Source organism: Puma concolor, chromosome E2, assembly GCF_028749965.1.
Source record: "Puma concolor isolate L17-30 chromosome E2, mPumCon1.1.hap2, whole genome shotgun sequence".
Lineage (NCBI taxonomy): Eukaryota > Metazoa > Chordata > Mammalia > Carnivora > Felidae > Puma > Puma concolor.
The window spans coordinates 40307746-40326636 of NC_141681.1; the positions used below are offsets into that span (position 1 = coordinate 40307746).

Consider the following 18891-nt stretch of genomic DNA (forward strand, 5'->3'; position numbering starts at 1 on the left):
TTAACACCACTGCAAAGATTTAAGTGGACTTTAAGAATCTCATAGAACTAGCCTGTTGGGGGAAACACTGTTTTCTCACTCTCGGAAATCCTGGGGAGAGACAGACAGATAGATAAATGATGGACAGATATAGATTGAGAATGCCCTGGGTATTCAGGAAAGAGTCCGAGGGTGCAGGCATGGGTGACCAGGCCGGGTGCCCACTGGCGGGGCGCGCACAGAGGAGCGGACCATAGGCAGTGAGGTTCCAAGGCCAGGTGCCAGGGACAGTTGGGTTGCGTCTGTACCTGAGCCCCTAGTCCAGCCCGCTGCCCAGCTGCTCCTCTTGGTGTGGAGTTTTTTGTACCTAACCTCACTGTTGCACCGGTCGTTTGCCACTGAGTGCCTCCTTCCACAGGGTGGGGTGGGGGGTAGGGAGGTTGTGTCTGCTTCTTCTTTATCTTTGCTGTTTATGTATTGTGGTGCCCTGGTTTAAAACCTGCCAGTCATCTTAGAGGAACTCAGTTCAGGCAGGCCAGAACAAGTCTTACCTGAATCAATGTTTTAAGTGTCCCTGTGGCTTGGCGTTTTGAATAATCAATCTGTCTCCAACCCTTCTTAATCATGCACAACACAGGCCTCTCTCTCTCTCTCTCTCTCTCTGTCTCTGTCTCTCTCTCTCTCCCCCTCTCACCCTCCCTCCCTCCCTCTCTCCTCCATTATTTGTCAACTCTTTTGGATCCTGTCTTTCTGCTATTAACATGCCCCAATGTCACATGCGAGTCTTTTCTTTAAAACAAGCTCCTCATTGGTGTATCTGGATACTTCTTTTATTATTATTACTGAATCTTTTTTTCCCATAATGACACCAGGATCATTATATAATCCCATAACAAAGAGGCTTTTGAGGCACCAGCTTTTGTCAACTCTAGGACAGAGAATCCATAATTGCATTATTCAGCTTTTTCCCCCCTTCTTTCCCCCTCTCCCTTGCTTCGCAGAAACCCAACCTCCTGCATCACTCACATCTCTACCTTGTTACCTCGCCTTACATTATTTACCAAAGCGTTTGCCTTGAGGACCAGCATTTGCAAAGTTGCCTTAAAAAAGTTATTTTGTTTGATAATTAAGTCCTGGAGCCCACCGCGTGATGATTATTCTGGACCCATAAGGCAGAGAACCTGCGTGACGTTTTTCTCGAAGTTTAATTACCGTATGCTAATTTCCTTGCCTACTACGTGATTAATTAAAATCATATTTTCATAATCATTTGGCACTAGTATTGTTTTAGAATTATCATGATCTCCTAAATAGTGTCTGTAAATAAAGTCGCCTCTAATGGCAGGCGCGGGAGGCAAGGCTGAGGACCTCTTCGTGTTTGTATCGCGGCGATTGGCAACATAACTGCCTTATTTACATTAAATACGCCACAAGGTTACAGCGCGGATCAACGTCATTTGATCGCTGATGACTCCCTTAAACGCCCGGGCTGTGACTGATTCTCCGCGTCCCGCTGTCCACCGAGATTCACCCGGGAGTTTTTTTTTTTTTTTTTTTTCCCCCAGAAAAGAAACAGACTTTAAATAGTTTCAGGAGCAGGTAAGAATTAAGCTTTTTCCTCTCCCCCTCTCCGTCTCTCTCTCCTCTCCCTCTGTGGCAATCTCTCTCTCCCTCTCGGCTGGATAAAAAATTCTTTAGTCAAAGGCAGGAATGCAAAGTAGTGACAAGCGAAGGGGCTGATATATGTCTCAGTAACGAGTCTGACAATCAGAATGTAGCTCTTGGAGAATAGATAGATTTTAATAAGTGTGTTTACATGAGCTCAAGGTCAGAAGCAAGCTGCGCTGTGTTAAATGGTTTCTTAGTTGCTAGACAGAGAGAAAAAATGGACGATCACACACCATTCTTTGTAGATTATTATATCAAGGGTTCAGTCTCTGGCTCATCAAAGCTAAATGCCGCAAGACCTATCTAGTTGCTGTGAATTATGCCAGGGCGACAATGGAGAGCGTTTTTAATGGTACAATGCATTTCACCTACCAGATAGGGGGAGGCCAAGCCGGGGATGGGGATGTCTGCTGGGGCTGGGTGATGAGTATCAATGAACGGGGCGATGCTGAAAAGAGGCAGATGAAAATCGAGCCCGCCCTGCCCCGGCTGGGCTGGGAACAGTTCACAGGGCTCTGCCGAGTGGGCGAGCGAGGCGCGCGAGCAGGGCGCCCGTCCCCCCTCAGCCCCGGAAAATGATCAAGTCAATCATGTGGACATGTTTCATTATTCATTGAACACAATCTTTTACAACGCTCCGTTTACGTGCCCGAGTTTGCTCCCGACGCCCGCGTTTCAATGTTTAAGGTAAGGAAAACAAAGGTGGGGGGGATCGCGGGGCGCGGCGCGGTGGGGGTGGGGGCGGTGGGGGGGGGGGCGCGGCGGCGGGGGGGGGCGGCGTCCGGGAGGTGGCAAAGTGAGTTTGGACTCTTGGCGTGGCCCCCCGTCCCCTCCCCCTCCCCATCTCGGCGAGGCCTGCCGCCGGGTTCCTTCTCGCCCCTTCGCGATTAAAAAATACGGTCTAATTAAATATCCGTGGCTGTGACGTTGGCGAGAGAAGCTGTCAGCGGGGGGAAAAAAGAGGAAGAAACCGGGAAAGCGGCGGCGGCCGGGCATCGAATGGCGCTAGAGAACTTCGGCGGCGAGCGGGACCCGCGCCTGGGCCGCCGCCTCCCCCGCCCGCGGTCCCGGGACCGTTACTTTGAAAAGGAGTCGCCGGGCCGCGAGCCGGGCGCGCGGGCCGGACCCCGCGCCCAGCTCTGGGCCCAGCCCGCGCCCCCCACCCGCGCGCGGCTCGCGCGCCGCTCTCAGGCCCCGGGAAACTTTCAAAAGGGTCTGGGGGGTGGGGGGAGTCGTAGGTGCAGGGGGAGGCTGGGGCTGCGGAAACTTCTGCTCAAGTGACTTTCCCCATTTTCTCCTCTGCCTGAGACTCGGGCGCCCCTCGTTCCCTTTCTCCCTTCGCGGCTCGCTGCGGGATTCTGGCCCCGCCGCCGGGGGGGAGAGAGGCTAATTTGTAACCATTTCTTTTTTTTTTTTTTCCTTTTTCTTTCTTTCTTCTTCTTCTTTTTTAAAATCAAAGTTAGCTGATGCTTACAGTGTGTCAAACTTACGGGCGCCAAGGGCCGCTGAGACCTGCCATTTTGTGTTTTCATTGGCCTCCTGTGGCCTGAGAGCCGGGCGAGGCCGAGGTCGGGGTGCTAGGGTCCGAACCCGCGACCCCAGGAAAGGCCGCGTCGCCCGCAAGCACAGGCGCCGGCCGTAGCACCTGCCCCAGTCCAGGCCCGGCCCGGGGGCCAAAGATACAAATAAAGAAAGAAATAAGTAACAGGTTTATGAAGGGAAGGGAGCCGGCCAGCCCTGGGCTGGAGAAATGAGGCCAATCGGAGTGAGGGGGTCCGGGCGTGGGGGCCTCTGGAAGGCGGAGGAGAGAGAGGGTTGGGGGCGTCCGGGAAGAGTGCAGTTTGGGGGAACAGATCCACTAGCCCAGATGTATGACTGGGGGGAGAATGATCTTTGTGATAAACCTTTCTGTTTGCTTCAAGACATTATTTTTTGAAGATCAAGAATTGAGGAAAACAGTCGTAGGCGGGACCAGGATGTATTTTAGGCAAAAAAAAAAAAAAAAAAAAAAGGGGGGGGGAGCTTTTCTTTGATGATGAGTAGGAAAGTGTCCAGATCTCGACGCGCCCATCTGTTGCAGTTTTGCAAATAATTTAAAATATAGATATCTCTATATAGATGGATGTACGTGAAGCGGAAGGTGGAAACGCAGGCGCCGAGAAGTTAGAAAAAAGAAAGGGGATGCGGGGCAGAGAGAGATCTGTCCCCACCCCCCTTCCCTCCTAACTCTTCCAAGGAAACTCCAGCGGGGCTTTCTTTGGGGACAGGTGGAAAGTTGTCTGCCCCCTCCCTCCCTTCACTTCTGTATTGTGAGCGTTCCTACTGTCCGCCTTCTTAGCCAACCTGGACACAGCCCCCGATCATTTGGGGGTTGGGTAGGGACGGCGGGGCAGTGGCAAGGAGCTGGGGGCCGAGGAGGGGCAGGGCGGGGTCCCAGCCCCGCGCGCCTGTCTCCGCCGCGGCTGGGTTTTGTTTGCCGGATATTGTTATGTCTAACGAGTGCCTCACAGGAGACGTGATTTGTCAGCCGCCTTCGTTTTCACTTTAGCAGAAAATACGGCGGCTGCGCGGCGTCCTGGCCTGCGGGTCCGGGCGCCGGGTGCGTGCCGGGGCGCGGGTGGGGGCGCCGGTGCGCGCGCTGGTGGGAGCGGGCGGCCGGCCGGGCACCGGCCAGGGGCAGTGGGCCGGGAGGGGCGAGTGCGCGCGCGGTGCCGGCCTCCCGCTCCTCCTGCGCCTTCTCCCGGCAGCCGCCGCCGTCGCCGCTGTGCAGTATAGCAGAAATCCGACAGGGGCCGCGTTTGCTGAGCGCATCCGGCCGCCGGGCAGCCCGAGCGGGCCGCCGGGCCCGGCTGGCCGGTGTAGACGCGGGGAGGGGGTCCGGGAGGGGGGGTGGGCAGGCGGGGAGGGGCGCGGGAAGCGAGCTCGGCCTCAGAGCTGGCCACCCCCCCTCCCCCCAGTCTCTCATGTCCCGGGTGTCTCCGGCGAGTTGGGGAGTCCCTGGAGCCCTGGCCTCGGCGCCCCCGCCCCCTGCCAGGGCTTAGGTGAACTTGGGGTGGGGTGAGCGTGCGTGCGTGCGTGTGTGGGTATGGTGGGGGCAGGCTGGGAACGCACTGTTTTCTTTTCCAGTTTGATATTCGCAACTGGGTTTTTACTTTAAGACCGGCTTTGCTCACTGCTGGGGTTGGGAGGGGGCGATCTTTTCCCATCACTCACATCTTTGTTCATTGTTCACTGAGTGGAAGGCAGGCGACTTAAAGAGACGAAAGAGAGGAAAAACGGGGGGGGGGGGGAGAGAAAGAGGAAAAAGAGGGGGAGCAAGAAGAGGGAAGGACGAGAGGCGTGGGGAAAAGCGCCCCCGCCCTCGCCCGGGTCGGGCTGGACCGTGAAACAGTAAACCCGCGCACGGAGGGTCGCCGGGAAAGTGGACATTACCGCTTTAATTAACTTCGAGATGCTCCGGCGGCGGGACCTGGCGTAGCCGTGACGCGCCCGCATAAATCTGCCCGGCCCGGGGCTGCTCCGAGAACTCGTACAGTAGCCGCGTCAGATCCAGAGCGCGCCTCCCAGTCCGGAGCCAATTTGCATAATTGGATTTTTTTTTTTTTTTTGCCTCCTTCTTCCTCCCTGAAACTTGTTTGAAAACCCAAGTGAACACCACGACGACCTGCACGCACCAAAGCGAGTGCCAAGTAAGTGCCCTGCCGTGGCCTCTGCGCGCCCAGAGGTTAGCGCGCAAAGCCGGCCAGCGAGGAGCCGGGAGCCGCGCGCTGCCGGCGGGCCTCGGCTGCGGGCTGCTCGCTGGCAGAGAAGGACTGCGGCCGCGGGCTCCGGGGCTCCCGGCTGGCAGCTCGCAGAACTTTTTCTTCTCTGTCTCCCGACTTCTCGGGCCAGGTGAGGTGTTTGGGCCACGCGTGTACCTGTAGCGAGACTCGGGAGGCGACCTTTGGGGCGCGGTGGAGTTGGGCATCTCGGGTCCCGGGCGAGTAGTGGGTCCGGCGTGGAGGGTTAGAGCTGCGAGCGAGAGCGAGCGGGGCCGGCTGCTCGTCGCGCCGCGCCGCGGATGCAGCTAGCTAAATGCTTCCCCCATTATTCTAAGGTTTGTGTCTCTGGCTCTGTGTGTGTGTGTGTGTGTGTGTGTGTGTGTGTGTGTGTGTGCGCGCGCGCGCGCGCGCGCGTGTGTGTGTGTGTGTGTGTGTGTGCGTGCGTGTGAGTGATCGGCTTTAAAAAGAAAAGCAGCCAAAACAAGACCAGGAAGGGCTTCTTCCTTAGCTCCCGAACCCCCACCCCCCCGCCCCGTTTCCCCAGCATCATTTATTTCTGTTGCTCAAAGGAGAGAGTAAAGAGCTTCTTTGCTAGATGGGGTCACCGAGAAATTGACGATTCTGTTGGAAATGCCATAAATGCTATAGCCAAAATGTAGCTGCATTAATAAAATACCAACCCTTGCCTGGCGAGGAAAGTGGTTTTTATAGGATCTTAAATTTTATTAAAAATACATAATATATTATTAGTATTATTTACAGTGTTCAGAACCTGGGGGAAAGTCGATTGGCTTGGGAGAGAACTGTAGCCCTGGTTCCTGTTTGCCTAGGAACTTGCTAGGGGCTGGGCCCACCACCCCTCCTGGAAGGGGTAAGGACTCAGCTTCCCGCCTGGGGAGTCACAGGGGGGCGCCCCCAGCAGCCCTCTGGCCTCTGCTTGTAGAGAGCTTAGAGCTTCTGGCTGAAGGCTGCTTTAGTTATGATGTCATTCTGATACCAGAGTGCAAATGTCTCCTGATTCCACCATTAACCGCCTGGCTGATTTGCTTGGTAATGATAGCACTGACGTCCAGCGCCTTGACAAATGCAGGCCTGCAGAGTCCTAGGAATTAACTTCTCCCCCCACTGAGGAGGGAGCAAGCTGCCAGAAGTCTCACCACTGGGCCCCTGCCTTGGAACTTTGTCCTGTCTCAGTCCAGACACTGACATGGGTGACAGGCCCCTGGACTGAGAGACCTCTGTTGTCCTATAGTTTGGAAAACTTTTAGAAGGCTTCTGTTTCTAGAGCGCCTCTAATCTGGCCAAACTTGAATCCAGTGGTGACCAGGCAGAGACATTTAGAACTGATGGAGGGCCAGGACCCCAGGTATCTCTGGGGCCGTTGCATGGAAGAAGGGATTGTGACATCTGCTTTCTACCTTCAGTCCCTTAACTGTGACTTTATGTTAATATCACTGCAAGTAAACCGGATTTAGTGTGGATTTTTAAATAGTGTACAATGATTTAAGATTTCTTTTGATTTACTGTTCAAATGAAATTTGCATAAATGTGATGAAAATGAACTTAACATCTGGGCATATGAAAAAAGGTTAGTACCTCATATGTCATCTGCAGAGAAAGTCTCTAAAATGCTTTCACCCTAAACTGGGTTCGGGGAGACAGTTCCTGGAGACATAAATGCTAATTATGGAAAACCTGGAGAAAGCGCTTTCGATAAATTTGCATTCTCTTGGACCACTGCTCTGAAAACCCATCTTGTTCTGTGCCTGGAGTGCTTAACTTCTGAGCAGGCTTGAGATCCTCACAACTCAGCAAGTTAACTGCTGGCTGGGGCTATCTTCACGGACGACTTAGGGCAGGCAGGGAGCGACAGTCACGCTGCTCTGGTCCGAGCCGGAGGCCGGTAACCCCTATAATGGGAGAGGACAGGGAGGTGGCCAGTATGCACAGCCCTACTAACCACAGCCGCCCAATGGGTCCTGAAGGGTCACTGCCTGCCAAGCCCCAAAAAGCCGAGCGATTAGGCTGTCTGCTCTGCCTTAGGTAACCAAAGAAATTTCCATCAGCTCAGACCTATAAAATCCACAAGCCCATTCAAATGAACTCTGAACTCCATCTTACTTTTTTGAGCAAGACAAGCTTATCTCTGGCATGAGGAAATCGGAGTTAAACAGCCTTCCCCAGACATGGTTGCCTTTTGCTCAAAAGTTGGCTATGAATGGCACAGGTGTTTTTAAGGTGCCTTGAATGGAGGCAAAGAAAGGCAGCAGTGATGCTCGTGAGAATACAGATGAACTTATTTTTTTAGAAGAGGATCATAAAAGAAGAAAGCAAATGGATTTATTTTTCCAGTTTGAATGAGGACAATTATAGCTTTTTAACATCTTTGGATTTAGTGTTTTTAATAAGCCTTTTAAGTAAGCTGAAATATCAGCTTGCATTTTGTTCTCAGCATTATTTAAAGTGAGACTTGATGCACGTTTAACAACAGAAGTGAGCTTTCTCCAGGTCAGTTTTTGTCCATGCTGAGGACAGCAGTCCCCAAATGTCTCTTCCAGAACCTAGAGTAGGTGAGTGCTCAGCCCTGCTTTATCCTGTCTCCAAGGCAGGCCTCAGATTTGAGCTGGAAGGACACTTGTGGTCAGATGGCCTTCTCAGGCTGCGAAGCCCGGCTTGGGAGGTCTAAAAGCAAGGCACGAGTTCATTGGCGTTGGAGAGACTCCTCTCTGCTAATAGGGGCTTTCTCTGTGAAACCATACCTGCCCTGCATACCGGCATGCTCCCTCCAGGACATGCCATGGCAGGGCTTCGGGAGGATAGAAGGAAAGAAGCATTCCCAGGGCAAGTTGGGGGTGGAAGGCTCTGCCTGGCTGGTGAGGCTCACTGTGTGTTTTACCTGGTTGAGTGGTACCCCGTTGGGAGTTGTTGGGACAGAGGCATTTTGTCAAGGAGAGGGATTGGTTGCTCAGGTCTAGACTGTCTGGGCCACCCTTGGTAGCACTGAGTGCCCTTAGAGGGGTCAGCAGCTGAGCTAAACTAGGGAGTCATTCATGCGGTCATATGTGCAGACTGAGGTCTTAGTTGTGGTGACACTGGTGTGTGTACGTGTGTGTGCATGCGTGTGTGTACTCGTGCATGTGCTGGGGAGGGTGTTGCCTGCTTGAAGCACCTGTCCCAAGATGATTTCCTTTTTGTGCACAACTATACTACTCAGGGCAGAGTAGGGAGTTTGTGAGTGTATGTGTGCAGTGGAGGGGAACATATATCCTGAGAATATGGAGCCCGAGGAGTGCAGGTGATCTGCCCTAGATTCCCTGTGCCACCCCAGGGTTCCTTTCCTCCCCAAATGAAGGCAGACATGGATGGAGGCCACCTCAGGAAGGTAAGCTACTCAGCCAGCCACCTGGCTTGGGTCCTGGCAGTGCCTGGGGGTGGGGTCAGGGCCTTCCTGCCCAGTTTATGCCATCAACAGGCTTCTGTTGCCTGTCTGCCATGGGGCTTCATTGTGCGGAGATCGGGGCGGGTTTTAGCTGGCTCTGTTGGCTGCGTGAGGGCCCTGATCACCCCCAACTTTCACTTTAAGAAATCATTGTAGATCTTTGGTCTTTCTCTTCTCATGGGGTTTTTGCGACTACAAAGGACATGGGGTACTTGGCTTTTCACAGCTTCCAAGCCAGTTAGAGGTCAGGTTTATCCGCCTGAAGAGCTAAGATTCAGGGTGAGGCCTTTGGTGGGATTTGTTTGACTAACCTGGACATTGTGTTCCTGGACAGGGCTTCTCAACAGTGGCCCTGTGGCCATTACCTACTTGTGGAGGTCTGTCCTGTGCATTGTGGTATGTTTAGCAGCATCCCTGACCTCTTACCTAAATGCCAGTAGCACCTCCCAGTTGTGACAATGAAACAGGTCTCCAGACATTTCCATGTGTCCCCTGGGGGGAAATCAGGCTCATTTCCCATGCTTTCCATGTGCCAGGCCTTGTGCTGGCCATCTTAGGGAGCACACAGAGATTTCACCCACTGGGAGAGCACAGGCTGTTGGGAGACAGACATGTCCAGTGCCGTGAGGCAGCAGGGAGTTGGGCCCTGCACCAAACGGACACAGACCTATGGTGTCTGGGAAGAGGGAAGACTCCCACAGTGGAAGAATAGTGGGCAGAGGGTGTCCAGAGTGAAGGTGTGGTTCTCAGCTCTGACTGTGTTTATATCAGCTACACCCTGAAAATGGCCCTGTGGGTGGGAGTTGGGTTCTGGGTCCCCTGACAGTGATGTACGAATCAAGAACTGGGAAGTAACCATTCTTGGTCTCAGAGTTGAGGCCGGGCACCCTGCTGGCAGGAGGAGGGTGCTGGGATTCTTTTTGAGCACTTACCGTGTGGTAGGCATGGGTTCTAAATGCTTTACTTGTTTAATCCTTACAACCTGTCTATGTCAGTAGGTATTATATTTGTCCGAAATTTCAGGAAGGGAACCTCGAGCACTGAGAGGGATGGGTAGTGGCCCTAGGATTAAAGCCTACGCAGTCTGCCTCCAGAATTGGCATGCTTAACCCCTCCGCTGCTGCAGTGCGACTCCCCTGGCTGGTGTGAGCTGCCCCGGGGCATACTCACTGCAAGACCCCTGTGATTTCATTATAGACCCAAGAAGCCAGCCACAGCCTTCTGGACACCAGGCTTGGAGGCTTCATGGGCAGGTGGAGAAGGTTCTGGACAGCCAAAGCAAGCCCTCTTTGAGGGGCAGGGGCCTCGAAGGAAAGTCACGCAGATGCCTCGAGGGCATTAAGAGATGCAGGAAGGAAAATCCGTTTGTAGGGTTATCCCCCCTCCTTTACCTACCTATTCTTACTCTGTAGCTTTACAATGAGAAAATTAAGTGCCATTTTGACACAGGAAAAATGATCACCGTAGGCTTGAGCTGACATTAACCTGCAAGTTTTCGATCAGTGCATTACAGCTTTGATTACCTGAGCCGTGTTGCGCTGGGTCTCTGATTACCGAGGTGGGCTTGTCTCTTGCCTCTCCCTCTCCCTCTCCCTGCTGATTCTTCAGCCCAGATGCTGGTCTGCCCACTCCCCATGCTTCACTCCACCTTTTCCATCCATCTGGGACCATCAGCCTCCTTCATGTTTTTTAGCTTTTTGTTGTTTCGTGACCAAATTACACATGCACGCGTACTGTCCCCCAGGATGAAGTAGCTCTATTTAGGTTGTAAAACCCGACCCATACAGTCGCTAAAACCGAGATTAATCACAGCAATGCCCTTAATTATAATGGTGGTCTCACCTGCGCATCTAAGGTTCCCACGTAATTCCCGTAGACTTGGATGGGATTTTGGCTCACGGAAGGGCTAGCTTGTAGGGCCTTCAAGGGTTTTCAGGAATTCAGTTAAGATTTATGCCTGTATTTCTGGGCATCTGGGGAGGGAGGGTCTGGGGCACTTCTGTGTAGGTGTGCGGAGGTGGCCAGAACACTGACTCCTGCATTGGCTGCTGGTGCTTGGGTCTTGTCTCATGCTCGGCCCTGCGTTCCGCACCTCGGGTGTGTTATCTCCTCTAGTTCTTTTAACCACCCAGTGAAGGGCATCCCTCAGCAGTTTTACTAGTGGGCAAACTGAAGCTTGTGACACTTGTTGCAGCCACAAGGCTCCAGCAAGGTCAAGAGAGAATTTGAAGCCAGCAGGATTAGCCTGGGAACTCATGCGTACAATACTCAGCGCGGACTATGACAAAACCATCCTTCCCGGTCCCATTAAACTCATCTTTCATGTGCAAGTTGAAAACGTACACTGGAACCTGCCACTTGGAGGGCATACGCGTTGTTGTAAATTTGTTTTCGAGAGGAAGAAAATATTTGGGAACTGTGTCAGCTAAACTGTACCAACTGTAGAGAAGCAAGCAGAACACATGGATATTATAGAAAACTTACATCTCTTTGAATAGCTCGATTATTGAATTTTACTTTTCAAAATGTCTAAAAGCATTGATTCCTTATTGGAGAGAGAAAAAAAAGTGGCACAGGCATTTTTTGGTTCTTTAAAAAAATTTCATTCTCTTTTAAAATCTATTAAAGTCAAGTCAGGCAAAGCCTTCCAAATTATTACAGAAGGGCTGTCGTTTCTATGAAGCCTATTGAAGGGGGTGGGAAATCTTACTGAAATTACAGCTAAAGTGCTTTAATTATTGTGCTTCCGCGGCCAGGGCTCCCAGTTTGGGGTTGTAATCTGTTGATGCCAAGTGGCTATTTCAGCAGCCTTAAATCTGCACGGAGCAAAGAGCATCTCACTGATGAAACATGGCTGGATGTGCTAATTAAACTCAGTGCAGGATTCTTGCAGTATCTGAGAAACTTTACGCACAGACGTTTCCACCCGAAAGAAGGTCAGCGCTGGTGGGTGACAACCCAGCTCCCATAGCCCAAGAAGAGTTCAAAAGGTGGAAAAGTGTAGTGTGGGAACGCAGGGAGGGAGCAAAGCCGCCACATGCCGACATGAAAAGGATTTAATCTGCTCAGCCAAACCGCCTCTGATGGTGGAGGGCCGCCTCGGGGCTGGTCCTCGAGGCCCCTCCTCTCGCTCAGCCCTGTGCGCCGCCACTCCGGATGGACGGACGTGGACTTGGAGCTCGGAGGAGCCCTCTGAAGCTGCAGGCCAGCCTGGAGCTCTCACGGACTTCTTCGGATGCTCCGTTTCTAAAGCAAAACGCCAGACACTCTCTGCAATTCTTTTCTGAGATCATTGACTTGACAACTTAATATCTGTTTTCTGTGTGTTTTTTTGTTTTGTTTTGTTTCAGCACCCCCCCCCGCCCCCCATTTCTTTTCAGCTGTGTCACCCTTTGCACACACATTCTGGAAGTATGTTGAAAAAGCTTTTGTTAAAGTTTGCTGGTGGGGGGCGGTGCATGAGGAATTTAGTTCCATTTAAAATTCTCATCTAGCATGTTTTGGAGGCAGAAGAAATACAGACAAGATGATCCAAACATTCGCACGATCTGAAAATGTGTTGATTAAGGCTGTAAGGTAGCAATGTCCTCTTTAATAACAGCTGCCACCCCAAGGAAGACAGGAAGACACGGTGGCTTTCTAAGTGTGTGACAAATGATGGGCTCATCCAGGGTCTGGTCATCTGATAGGCATTTCCCATGACAGTGCTTCTGTGACGTAGCAAGTGGTGATACGGCCTGTCTTTTGGTTTTGGGAGATGTGTGTATGCTGTGCCTGCTGGTGTGTTTATTCTTTAGTGATGGCTGTCTGGTGAGGGCCAGTAATATATTCCAGATATTAGAGTATGTACGGTTTTCAAAGCCTTCCCAGAAGAACCGGCCGCGTTTTGACATAATGCCCTTTTATCTCAACGATACCAGCCACTTGAACCTCATGCCTTTGCCTCACGTCTCAAAAGGTTGACAGGATCTAGACCTGTGTGAGATGGTGTTTTCAGGCACCGCTTGCTTTTGCGTGCATTAGGATCTGGCTACTCAGGTGAAAAATACAAGGCTCGTGTGTGGATCTTGGGGACGACGGGGGGTTTGCTGTTGAGAAAACTTTTTCTCCTTTTGCATGATAATATTGCCGAGATAGAAATCACATAATTCTTGTGTGTGATCTCCAAATACCACCTTCAATAAAATAATTTGTTCATTGATCTAAAGAGTGAGTGGTTTCCAGCTGCTTCATTCCTCAGGACAGACTTTTGAGTTGGAATCTGTCTCTGTGACTCATTTCTGGTGGAGGTTGGCTTCCTGCAGAGGTCATTGTGAAGGGGCCAGGTGGCCTGGGGAGGCTGGGGGTTCGGTGCTTACTTCTCTAGCAGTCGAGGGCTGAGCAGAATCCAATGCAAAATTCTAATATGATAATTTGTGCTTGCCCGCCTTCATCTTGAAGGCAGGAAAATTGAATTGTTGCTGGACTGGGGAGCCAAGGGCACCCTCTTTTTATTAATCTCTATCATCAGCCAACTGTTAACCCTTTGATTAACTCAGGGAAACTGCATTTTCCCACTTACTCCATCATTGCTTCTGAAGAAGAGGAGTCTAAAGAGGGAAATTCTTTGTGTGCATTTTATTTGCTAATTAAATGTTTTTGCAAGAGTTCATAGTGCATGCATTGCTTCATGTATCGATATCTATAGGGTAGTTTTTTGCATAATTTAGTTTTTAGAGATGCTGCCACCCTCATTCCATGATCAAGATGTTTATTTTATTGAGCTAGAAACATCAGGTTTGTAAATGAGGAAGAGCTGGAAGGCTTTTTTTCAGTAGTGTGACACAGTGATGGCAGTGGCCAGAGTCAGTCAGATGGGGCCAGGTTCGACACCCACTCCAGCACTTACAAGCTCTCTGGGAGCGGGACATTCCTATCTTTAAACCTCAGTTTTCTCATCAGTAGAATTGGAATAATCCTCCCTAATTGAGTCATCAGGATTAAAAGAGACGGTGATTAATTAATGAGTCCAGAGACCAGCTCTTCAACAAATGGCCAGCTACTGCTAGTACTTGTTTTACACATTTTGTTAAATATTTTAGGAACGGAAACCCCACTAGAAACTGTGGGCATCAGTCATTTGCACAGCCTAGTGGAGATTCCCCCTTTGTTTCCCTGGCTGGCCTTTGGAGTTATTTACCTGGGATCAATAAGTATCAGCTGATTGATTTCCTATATGTTTCAGAAGATGCATTTTAAAGGGTCAGCTGAGTTCATGGAAGGGTATGGGGTGGGGGTGGGGTTTATGTCTTCACTAAACAAACATTCTCACTCTAATCCATGAAACGTTAGCACCCTGTTTCCAGGCCACACACACACACACGCACACGCACACGCACGCACACATACCCCTACTGGTTGCTGGGATCTTGGTGGGAATGTGGTGGCCCTTGTTTTCATCTTTTCCCTGGACTAAAGCCAAAGATGCCAAGGAAGTATCTGTCAAGTGCATTCTGTGTCCTGGGCAAGATGGGTGCTGTGAACGAGAGCAGAATCACTTTGGAGCTATTATATCAAGAGAAAAGTGAAAGTAAAGGCAGTGATAATGATTTCTTATGTTCCAGGTTCTAGATTTTATATATATATGTGTATATATATATATATATATATATATATATATATATATATATGTATATATATATATACACACACACATATATATATATACATATATATATACACACACACACATATATATATATATATATATATACACACACACACAGGGATGTGCTTAATTTGCATATAGGCCTACAATCACCTGCTGCTTTCAAGGGAGCCTAGTGCTTAAGCATGAAATGTAAAATGGAGTTGAACTTGAGGCCATTGCATTCAAGATGAGTCACCTACATGAGAGGTGGCGGGTTGAACATAACTACTTTTCTTTTTCCCTCAGGGGAAAAGGTGGAATTTGGGCTGACTTTCCCTCACTGGGAGGGACCCCAAATCTATGACAAAAGGAAAATGCCAGCCATCCTTAGAAAATGAGGAATACCCTGGTGATGTTATAGTAAGAAGCAAGATCCCATCTTCCTGGGAGAAATATGAAACCAAGATCAAGTCCTATAAATAAACTGCTAGCATTTATTGAGTGCTTATTACATAGTTGGCCTTGGCTTTAAAATACAAGGCATTATTTAATTTAATCCTTCCAACACTCCCTGCCTTGGGATGGAGACAGGGAGGCTTATCCATAGGGGGTTGACTTGCTCAAGGTCATGCGGTTGGTTGATGGCGATGTTGGGTCCTCTGAATGGAACTTGAACCTGCATGTGCCCTTTGGCCTGGGGCTCTTGGTCCCTGGCCTGGACCTCCTCTGGAAATGGACCTTTCAGGAACACATACAGCAGTTGGAAAATCAAGCCTCAAGAGACAGGCAGACTTGTTTTAGTTGCAAAGATTCTATCATACTCATGTCTTGGCCCCTGAAGGGTGAGACTCCTTCGGAGTGTTTCTGAGTATGGGAGTTGTGTTTGCTTGAGGTGGAGAAGTAGGTGGTGGGGGCAGAGCCTGTGGGGGGCTGGTTTTCTGTGGCCCTTACTTCTTCACGTTGTTCGGCAGTGTCACCAAGCCCTGCAGTTTGTTTTCGCAGACTCACTCATCCTGCAGATATTCACTGTGCTGGGTGCTGGGGACCTGGCGACCATAGTTCCCAACTTGAGAGAGACACACATGTATTTTCCATTTCAACCATGACCATTAAGACTATCTAGGAAGAAAGCGGGGAGGGGGGCTCCTTTGCAACTAGGTGGCCAGTGGTGTTCTTATAGGACTAAGGGTGAGAAGGGGTCAGCAAGGCAAAGAGTGAGGAAAATGTCCAGGCAGAGGGAGCAGCAGGTGCAATATACCTAAGTTTAGAAAGATCTGGTGACTTGAGGAGAATGAAGAAGGCCAGGGTGGCTGGAGCTGGCTGTGCATTGCTCCCCAGAGAATAGTGCGGTCTTCCTTCTTTGTACGAGGAAGGCAAAGTCTTCCCGTTGGGCTGATCTCCCGGTCCGCTGTGAGCACAGCCTGCAGAGGGGCACTGGCTGCTGTGGCCTTAGAACTGCCATCCCCAGTCAATAATCTGCCTTCCAAGTGGTCCTTCTCTGTGGCCCTCCATCCTGTACATTCTTCTTCCTGTACAGATCATTCATTCATTCTACAAGTATCCACTGAGCTGCTACTCTGTGCCAGCCACACTGAACAGCTAGAAAGTAAAATTAGCTGCAAAGATAAAGAATTCTACCACGCTCTTACCTTCTAGTTTCTGTTGCGATCCGTGAGTGGTTCCTTGGTGCCTGATTCCCCTCTGCCCCTTCTCCCCCACCCCAGCTGTAAGGGTGTCCCCCCGACTACACAGTTCTCTTGTACTTCATTTGGTCATACTTGTCCATACTTCATGCACTCAGAAGAGAGAGGGCACATCGTGAGTTTTGCACCAGCAGCTCACGGTTGCTGCTTCTTTCCTTGCATGGCTGCAGTAGCATCACGTATTTCCTTCCATCCCTTTCCATCCTGTGTACTGAGCTCTGCGCCTCTGTCAGGTGGTGTGTGGAGTGCTGAGTGCCGGGGTGATGAGGGCACACCCCACAGACAGGGCTCCCGCCCGCATGGGGACACCTTGAGCTTGGTTCAGGTGTCTTGGCTGCTTCAGGAGGTTCTTACCACTCAGCTCTTTCTGGAGGTCCTGAGCATCGTTCCCTTTCAGGAAGCGGACTGGTTGGCAGGGAAACTAGATACTTGTTTCTGTCACCTGTAGGTCCAAAGAGGACTTTTGATGTTGAACGTGAAAGTACACAATTACACCTCACGCCTGGCCTTTGTCATTCCTTACTTACGTGATTACGATGGTGATTTTTAAATTTAGCTAATTTAAAATTTTGGTGGAAAATGAAGTGTGTACTGACTCTTTGGATACTGAATTTTTTTTCCCTTTATCATTTGGTTTTAAATGATTAAGTAAATTTCATTAAGTAACAGTAAACATTCCAAATAGTCTTGCATACATATCGTATTTCACATCATTGTAACTTCGATGTAAAATATTAAAATGTAAATGAGTTGATAGAAAAATTATGGAAACAAATGCATGACTTTTATTATACTTTCAGAAAAGTTGCTTAAATATTTTCCCTTCCTTAACCAAAATCTATCATGAATTAAGAGAACAAATGGTTATGGGCACTACAAAAAACGAATCCTTTAGAATAAAGGACCAGAACTTGGTAAACAGTATTTCCCCTAATTTCACCTGTGTAGTTCTAAATATATGTTGGCTGTTGTCCACTCGTTAATTTGATTATTATTAAGTAAGCCAAATAAGCATGAATATAATTATTTTAATTTCTAAGCTTTAGTTCGAATGTTATTTTTACCCAAGTATATAAATATAGATCTAAATTTATATATTTTATGAAATTTGAGCCAACAATTTTTTCTTTTCCTCTTAAGAAATATTTCAGTCTATAGTAAAAATTGTCTGGGAAGCATTTGGTATTTTATTTTAGTCTCTATCACGACTTTCCATGTGATTGTTCTATATTAATCTTGAAAAGTGACATGAGATTCCTTTTCCATAATAAATAGCAAATAATGTGATAATAACAAATGATAACTCTAATGGGAAAAATTCTATTTTTCACCAACTAAGAGAAGAGTGCCAACAATAGGTAGGATAAAATAAAATCAATATTTTGACAGTGCTCTATTATGTCTGGCTCATTAATTTGGAGAAAACTTCTCTCTTCAATCCTAAATCACAAAGTGTCAACAAATAGTAGTTTCAACGTCTACTCTCATCCCAGTGCAGTTAATGCTTTGCAAGTTATTTTTGGAGGAAAATGATTTTTGATTCTGCAGATGTATAGAGATTGCATTGTGTAGGTTTTTGTTTTAGGGAACAATGAAAAAGTTTTGCCATGCGATTTGTATTCAAGAGATAGCTCGTTGCACATTCCAGTTGAGCACAATACTATATGGTTTTTCATATAAATGAATATATATGTATGCCTATCTATATATGATTCTATATGTATATGTGGATATGTGTGTGTGTGTGTGTGTGAAGATGTTTGTCGTGTTTTAATTTCACGCACACACACACACACACACACACTTAATGGTTGTGTTCATTCACGTTCATTAATTTCACCGAAAGTTTTACTTCGCTTCCTCTTCTTTTAGAAGAATTTAGAGTTTCTGATGTCAGACTACCGATTGTCAGTTGATTAAGGTCAATGCTGGCACTTATTCAGGCTCCTACTGACTGGGGTCACGTGATACAAGTGATTGATCTGCCTTAGACACAGGATTGCTAATTTCCCATCGTAACAGCCCTTTCTACCTGTCCCGTCCTTCATTACCCGGCGTTCTTCATACGGTGTTTAAGAAGGCTCCGTGCCCCGCCCCCCCAAGGCCTGTGCCGTTACAGTAGTGCAGAATCACATCTCTCACTTGTGCAAAAAGTATTTGTATCACCGCTGCTTGTGCTGCTTTGTTTTCCAGAGATCACAAAAGCCTGGGATTTAGAATAGCAGATAATAACATACAGTGCATATTATTGATGCTGCTTTAATTGTCTTATTGACAACTCACTTGAACTTGGAGAAGCATGCTAATATTTATCATCCTGTGAACTCATGTGCATTTTCTTGACTAAAGCCATAATTACAGAAGAATTTCAAAACTCCGGTGTCTGACTGCTGCTGCCTCACCTTTCCTCTGCTTGGACAAAGGCTTCCAGACTGCTGCATCATGGGGGAGCCTTAGCCAGTTCGCTTTGCCTGTTGCCCCTTAAGCTTGTATTGTCCTCTGGACACTTCTCCCTCTAGGGGGTGACCTGGCTAATTAACATCTTGACCAGCACTTGGCCAGGGAATGAGGCAGAGATTATGACCCACCTGAGCAGAGGGGGCAGTGCCATCCAGCCTTGGGTTGCCCAGAGGATTTGTTTCTTTGAAGAGACAGGTGTTGCTTTCCTCTTGGGAAATGCCATGTGGAGAATATTACAAAGATTTAGAATAG

The 18891-nt window shown here is 49.0% G+C and overlaps 1 protein-coding gene across 13 annotated transcripts in view; it reads left to right on the forward strand.

The window, feature by feature from the left end:
* The first annotated feature begins 1725 nt into the window (after positions 1-1725).
* The window catches only part of ZNF536 (zinc finger protein 536), a 436740-nt gene continuing 419574 nt past the window's right edge, over positions 1726-18891 (forward strand). For 4 of the 13 annotated variants that reach the window (XM_086689545.1, XM_086689557.1, XM_086689547.1 and 1 more), the window contains exon 1: positions 1727-2334. The gene's annotated coding sequence lies outside the window, so the exon portion shown is untranslated. Of the gene's footprint in view, positions 2335-4987; positions 5337-18891 lie in introns of those variants that run through there. The other 9 variants (XM_086689551.1, XM_086689552.1, XM_086689558.1 and 6 more) reach the window with 4 other exon arrangements.